This window comes from Pseudopipra pipra, chromosome 5 (genome assembly GCF_036250125.1).
Source record: "Pseudopipra pipra isolate bDixPip1 chromosome 5, bDixPip1.hap1, whole genome shotgun sequence".
Taxonomy (NCBI): domain Eukaryota; kingdom Metazoa; phylum Chordata; class Aves; order Passeriformes; family Pipridae; genus Pseudopipra; species Pseudopipra pipra.
In genome coordinates, this window is record NC_087553.1 from 58,233,321 (window position 1) to 58,240,979 (window position 7,659).

General features: G+C 38.5%; 1 non-coding gene across 1 annotated transcript; it reads right to left on the reverse strand.

The window, feature by feature from the left end:
• Nucleotides 1-5,580: 5,580 nt before the first annotated feature.
• On the reverse strand, nt 5,581-5,652 carry TRNAE-CUC (transfer RNA glutamic acid (anticodon CUC)). Its single transcript has one exon. It is a non-coding gene; the product is annotated as a tRNA-Glu (tRNA).
• Nucleotides 5,653-7,659: the final 2,007 nt, after the last annotated feature.

Sequence of the window (7,659 nt, forward strand, 5' to 3'; positions counted from 1 at the left end):
TTGAATGGGCCCTGCTCCCTCATCCTATACTCATTTGAGAGATGCTGCTGTCCCCTAATCATCTTTGTAGTCCTCCATTGGACTTGCTTCAGGAGCTCCATGTCTCTCCTGTACTGAGAAGCCCAGAACTGGACACGGCATTCCAGATACAACCTCATCAGGGCTGAGTAGAGAGGCAGGACCATGTCCTTTGACTTACTGGCAATGCTCTTCCTAATATACCCCAAATACCATCAGCCTTCCTGGCCACAAGGCCTCACTGCTGTCTCATGGAAAACTTGTTGTCCACCAGGACCTCCAGGTCCTTCTCCATAGAGCTGCTTTCCAACAGGTCAGCCCCCAGTCTGTACTGGTCCGTGGAGTTATTCTTCCCCAGGTGCAGGACCCTGCACTTGCCTTTTTGAATTTCAGACCATTCTTATGTGCCCACTTCTCCAACCTTTTGAGGTCCTTATAAAGGGCTGCACAGCCCTCTAGGGGATTGACAACTCCTCCCAGCTTTGTGTCATCAGTGAACTTGCTGAGAAGGCATCTATCCCTTCATCCTAGTCACTGATGAATAAGTTAATACTGGACATAGTAGCACATGTACTGCTAGTGACCGAGAAGTACTTGGGCAATGGACTCTATTTGAATGATACTGCAGAGGTTTTGGGGAAAAGGATTATAAATGGCATGTCTGTCACCAGAGAGCTGTATGAGAAAAGCCTTGACAAATTTGATTCCTCTGGAGGCACTACTGTTCAAGGCCTATAAAACACTCTTTCGTTTCATCTGTAATATTGTGGTTATTTTCTGGTGGCTTACATGCTTTTATGTGATTTGCATGCCCCCACACTGTGCACCATCATATGTATACAACACAAGAAGACATATAAGATTGCATTGGATACAAGGCTGTACTAAATTAATCTTAATAATAGATTCACAAATCTGTCACTACCTTTCAACCAAAGAAGTGACAGAGTATCTTGCTACTTTATTATTCATGTTGTAATTCATCCCTTATTTTCTTTTGTATGTCAGTATATTTAGGAAGGAATATCTTCCCTAAGTATGTAAGCGCTGTACCAGGAATGGTTCTCTATTAGGTGAGAAACAGCAGAATTGCTGTTACATGAATGGATGGCATAGATCTTTACAGGTATAAGTAAAAGATGAAATTTTAACATAAAGACACAACTTTAAAGCTGAATACATTTGGATCAGCCTTTGCTACTGTCTCTATGGACTCTCTATCCAGAAGGACTACTTCTGTAAAACCATTCCACTGTACCTCTATGAATATTTTCTCAGTATACATGTCTCTTTGAAAATCTTCAGAAAATTGGCCAACTGTAAAGAAATCATGTGAAATCCTGTTAGAGTTTTGTTGTTGTAGTTGTTGTTAGAGAGCTACAGAATTCAAAAGGATAGCTAATAGGTATATGGAGTTAGTTGCTAGGATTCAAGCACATAAAGCTTGCTTTGTAGGTGTGCTTTGTTGGGCACTGCTGATACTTCCCTGTGAAGCAATTTACAACAGTTTTTAAGAAGCATCTCTTTATTTTCTAAAATAGGTAATACAAATACAAAAGCACATTACCATATTTTGTACTGACCCCCATTCACAGATCTGTTAGCACTGGTATGGTATAAAAAAACAAACAAAGATATTCCATAATACTTTTAATGTATGTGCTTTATTCTTTGCAACTTACTTTTCTGCTAATAGTGGTTTACAGGTTGTTTCTTTTTACTTCATTGTCATTTTCCCCAAGTTACCATATGCACTGCAAACAAATTCTAGTTCTCCCCCATTAGTTTAGTTGCTGTAAAAAGATACTGTTAGGTCCTGAGTTTAGTCTTCACTAGCATCCTATGCCAGCTTGTTAAAACACTTATCAAAACCTCAATACTGCAATGCGCAGACAACACTCTGCTCAGCTACACCTGTCTCTAGGTAGCATAAAAAAGGGGATAGGGCCACAGGCAACTTCATTATTGCATAGCTTCTGGGGTTACATCTGGCTCCATACTACTGCCTTTCTCACATTCATTTTGGCTAATCTAGCGGCACATTATCATTCCTATTATAAACTTTTCTAGCACTGTGGTTTTGGAGAGGATTTTTGCTTGTCATGGATATTTTCTTTCTTTTCTCTTTACAATGCAAGAAAATGGAAATGCTTTCTTTAAAGGAGAAACTAGGCACTGCACCATTGTGAAAAGACTCTGAGGTCAGCAGCAAAGAACTGTGACCTTCTGACAGTGGCTGTGTAGACTTGAAACCTTTTGCTCAGTCATAACTTTTTTTCACTGTGTACTGATTTTTCAGCTCTATGTAGCTGTTCAAGTAGGCTGTGGTGAGGTATCCCTCAGTCAGCTTTGAGAACAGTAGGCTAAATCTCACTACAGATGGAGTCCAGTGGAGAGCTATTAATCAAATAGCCAATTAGCCATCTCTCATGATAGCAGGTTTCAACACCATGTGATACAGCACATACCAGCTGTAATTTTACAGGACTGACCATCTTTTGGGAAAAGTTGCACATAGCCACAGAAGTCTTAGCACCTAGCCTTCCTTGTCACATGACATCTTACCATTCATCCTTCAGCTGCAATGAATTTAGTAGAACTGTTGGTCTTAGAAAGACCCATCCATTTGAAATTAAAACTGTAGTTAATATGTAGTGTATCTTGTTAAAAAGAAAATACAGAAGAAAATTTTGTTTGGTTTTTTTAACCAACTGGAAAGAAAACTTCTGTCAATATTAGCAAATTCTATTTATTTGCTAAATTCTAAAAGTGTAAATTCTACAAGTTTTTCCTTAGAAACATTTGTTATTTTTGTTATGAAATCAGTTGTCTAGTCAAAGGCTCCCTCATAAGAAGGAACAAGAGCATCACATAGGCAGCAGTACACTGATATAGGAAGAAAAAAAGAAATATAAGTCTTGGAGATGTGAAGATTAAAATAAGAGGGGGACGTGGAGAGAGTAAAATAAGAAGGATTTATCACTACAAGTAAAATAAGAGAAAATCTGAACTTCCCTGCAGCCAAGGAAACAACTGTACTCTCACTTTTGGAGAATATGTGGTAACAAGACCAAAGAGACCATCTGTAAGTATTCTACTCTAGGGAAGTAGCTCTAAGTTCTGCCTTGGGCTTTATAAGATCTTTCTGCCAAAGGCATTACAAGAGATGCTGTGAATCAGCAATCCTTCTCTGTGAACTCTTTGCCCAAATGTTTAGCTTCCTCCTTTTGTTTTCCCTGCCTGCATCCCACGGGTTGTTGAAAGACTAGATCTTGTGTCAGAAGGAAAGATGGGGAATGAAAATGTTTCACTGAGGGTATAAAATGAATAAATTGTATCCTATCATAACATGTCAGGAAACAAGAAAAACTGCTACTCCTTCCTCCTCATGCTCCCACTCTGCACCAGAATTGGGTGCTTCCCACAGGATGCAGTCATTCCCAAACTTCTCCATCATGGGTTCTTCCCACAGGCTGCAATTCTTCAAGAAGTGCTTCAGCATGGATTCTTTCCAGAGGATATATTCCTTCAGGAACAGACTGCTCCAGCACAAGTTCCTCGCAGGGTCACAGTTCCTGCCAGAAAACCTTCAAGTGCATGGGTTCCTACCTCTCCATGGGCTGCAGAGTTCCTGCCAGGACTCCACTCTTGCTTGAGATTTCCATGGTCTGCAGCTTCCTTCAGGGCATAGCCATCTGCCTCAAGGCATATCCTCCACGGTAGATGCAGGTAGATGTTTTCTCTGCAATGGACCTCCATGGGCTTCAGGAGCACAGCCTGCCTTACCATGGTCTTCACCACAGGCTGCAGGGGAATCTGGTCTGAAGCCTGGAGCACTTCCTCCCTCTCCTTCTTCACTCTTCAATAACCTGCGTGTCTGCAGGGCTGCTTCACTTTTTTCACTCCTTCATCTCACATCTGCTCTGCAGTGCTTTTGCTCTTTCTTAAATATGTTTACAGAAAGGCACCACCACTCTCACTGTTGGGCTCAGCTTTGTCCAGCTGGGTTTGCAGCTGGATGAAACTGTCTGACATGGGGGCATCTTGTGGGGTTTTCTTACAGAAGCCGCTCCTGCAGCTCACCTGCTATGAAAAGCTTGTCGTGTAAACACAGCACTTCAAATTAAGCAATAGAGACATATTATCAATTTAAGTGTAAATTTCATAAGCTCTTCCAAAGGAACGAGAGTCATACTGAAGTCAAGGATTCTATCACAGTGCAGGCCTGGGTTATATTTGACCATGAGGATCCTGTAAGAAAGAAACAATGACCTGATCCAAAGCCAAATAAACCCATCAACTGTGTTTCTGATGAATGCAAAAAAACATTAATAGAGATCAGTACATTAATTTTTCACTGCCTCAGGTAATATAAATCTGTTTTTAATTTCAAAGGAATGCACAAAAATTCCTTAAAAACCCCCAAACCCCAACATGTTACTACTGAAAGAGTAAGCTTAAAAGAAAAAAAGTACAGAGAAAAATATACAAGTAAATTATTAGCTGTCACTTTCCCACAGAGAACAATTGCTAGCCTTGAGAAAACAGCTGCCTGATTATCAAAAGGATAATAGGAATCCCTAAACCATCCAAAAAGTAAAGTACTAATATCAGTTTTATATTTTTGAAATTAAAATTAGTTGTTCATTTGGCCCTAAAGCCTTGATTTTTTAAGCCTGTAATCTACTTACTTTCTATTCCCTCTGTTAAAAAGAAAGAAGAAAAGTAATTGTTGTCAGAAATAGTAAACTCATATTAATCACAATTACAAGGAGTAATGTCTGATTACAATTTTTAATCAATCATGCTATTCCATGTTTAACTCTCTAATGTTGGGACCACTAGAGTGGACAGCCATCTGTGCCTCTGTAAAATTAGAAATATGATGAATTATAGCTACTGGTAGTTTAAGATGATACCATGAATACAAATCATTAGAGCAGTGGCGATTTTAACATACTGCCAAAAATATTTTATCAGCTGTGTTTGCTGTTCTTCTTCTCATGGAAAAAAAAAGTTCCCAGAGAAAATTCCACACTTTACTCATCAGCTTTTCATAATGATTTATAGTGAATGAGAAGACAAAGTTCTGACTTTCTGTTTATAAAACACAAATCCCTTTAGTCATAGTCAATACTACAGTCTGAAGATTACATTCTGCTCTTATCTCAGATGGTCACTATCTAAAGTAAGTCTACTAAGTTTCCCGACTCTCAAATAACATATCTTTTAAGTATTACATTTAATCAAGTTACTGCATATTTATTGCCAGTATAACTGAGAGCAGAATCAGATCCCTTTGGAATAGTTGTATTCTTTCATGGCCAGTCTTCGCAAGCGAAGATTTGGGAAAGGTCATTCCCCTTTGAGCCTGTGCAGTGGATTTTTTAGGTGAGACACAGTGTGCGCTGAACTGAGCCCACCCTTTAATCCTGAGGTTCATTTGCCGGGGCCGAGCGAACTTGGACAGTGGCAGCGAGGTCCTCAGGACGTAGGTTTGTTTAGAGTGACCTGCTCTTAGATGGCCTTACAGGGCTGACGAGCTCCATCTGCCCGGGAAAGTCCCCTGACCGGGAATCGAACCTGGGCCACAGCAGTGAGAGTGCTGCATCCTAACCACTAGACCACCAGGGGGCCCAACCAGTTGTATTCACTGATTTGTCAAAATGACAGACTTCGGTCAGTAAGAGAATAGAAGGGCAAGTCCTTTGAAACATCAAATAAAATACAAACAATTCTTTATGGTAGTTAATAACAACATAAAGTTATAACATGCATTTTCTGAATCTAGTTAATTTATGGCCAAAACCAATAATGCAGACTTTTCAATTTTATGCCAACTATCTTTTATTACAGGAAGAGATTTATTAAAAAAAACAACAACAAACACCCAAACTGACTTTTTTTCAAAATTAAATTTAAAATTTAATTTAAATTTAAAATTTAAATTAATTTTAAAATTTAAATTATTATAATTTTAGTACTACTTTAAATGTCTCTTGTTATTTCAGAAGATAAAAAAGAAATCAGGTTGGAAGGGACTTTAGGAGATCCCCAGTTCAAACTCCTACTGAAAGCAAGATCACCACAAAGTATCAAACATGGTTTATCAGGGTCTTATCTACTCACGAGAATGGAAAGAGGCTGCACAATCACTTTGGGCAGCCTGTGTCAAGGACTGAGTGTCATTGTGGGTAAAAGGATCATCCTTATACACAGTGAGAACATCTCTTGTTTGAATTTATGCCCCTTGCCTCTATTGCCCCATCTTGTTCCACTGTGTAGGGCCTGGCATCTTCTCCATTGCCTACCTGTGTAGGGGAGCTGGTCCAGGATGAACAAGACCAGCTCTCTCATCATCTCCTCGTAGGGAAACTGCTCCAAGCCCCTAGTGTAGTGGCTACATAGTGCTTGCCCCAGTTTTTCCATGTCTTTCGTGTATTGGAAGATCAAAACTGGATTCAGTACTCTAGATGTACAGAACTAATAAACCCTGAATGAATGGAGATAACAAGCTTCCTCAATTTATCAGCCATGCCTCTGCTAATACAGTCCAGAATGTATTTAACATTCGTTACTAATAAATCAAATACCTCTTCACCACGTGCGTCCAGTGGTTACTATTTTTGCATCTATGTAGTCATGCAGAAACATATTGTAAAAATATAGCTGATTTTATTTGTCAGTCTCGGTCTCAAAACAAAAATATTATCTTGTTTCCCTCCAAATTACTGTGAATTTGTTCTTCCTTTATGTTTTCTTAATCATGTGAATTGTTTAGTTGTCCTATTTTAAATGATCACTATATGTATTTAAAACAGACATGAAAGGCCAAGATGCAATGAAGATACTTTCTTTAACTGTATTGTGTCAAATCATTAGTTACATATAATCCCTGGAAAAAGATAGACAATAATCACCTTAAACCATTCAGGATTTAATGTTCTTTCTCCTTGGTGTATATTGATCACAACTCAGGATGATGCTTCACCTGAAATTTTAAATGTTTCTGTTATTATTAAAGGGTACCACAGCCAGTATTGTCTTTTAGAATAAAATCCCTAAGTATCTCGACTCCTGACAAAGCTGACAGTTGTCTTTGAGGCTTTTAGGATGATAGAACAGAGCTAAATGTGTAACTTAGTGCCTTATGAAAAGAGATTGGGTTTGGACAAAAGTTAGTATTCAAATAAGGAAGTGGACTCCATTCTTAATTCTGTGAACAAAATTATCCTGCTAACAGTAGTTTTTCATCAAAACATATGACCTTAGTCCATATTTAGCTCCAAATTTTATGGTGTCAGTTCTTTTTTTCATTTGAAAAAGCTTTGGATAGCTGGATAGTTCAACATAAAGACGAAGAGATTATGATGTTTACTCTTAAATAATGTTTGGTGAGTCTTGGTAATTCGAAATTAAAAAAACCCCAATGTACACAGTATTTTAGTTCTTGGAATGACTTGCATATTATATTGGCTTCACTTTTTCTGAAGCATCCTACAGCAACTTTATGGTAAGCACAGTCATAACATATGAATTTTTCAAGAATATATGAAAGGATCAATGAAAAAAAAGAAGGAAAAACCCAAACCTTTATCATCAATGTTTTTAGTTCTTGCCTGCTCTTTCAGAGAAAGACAT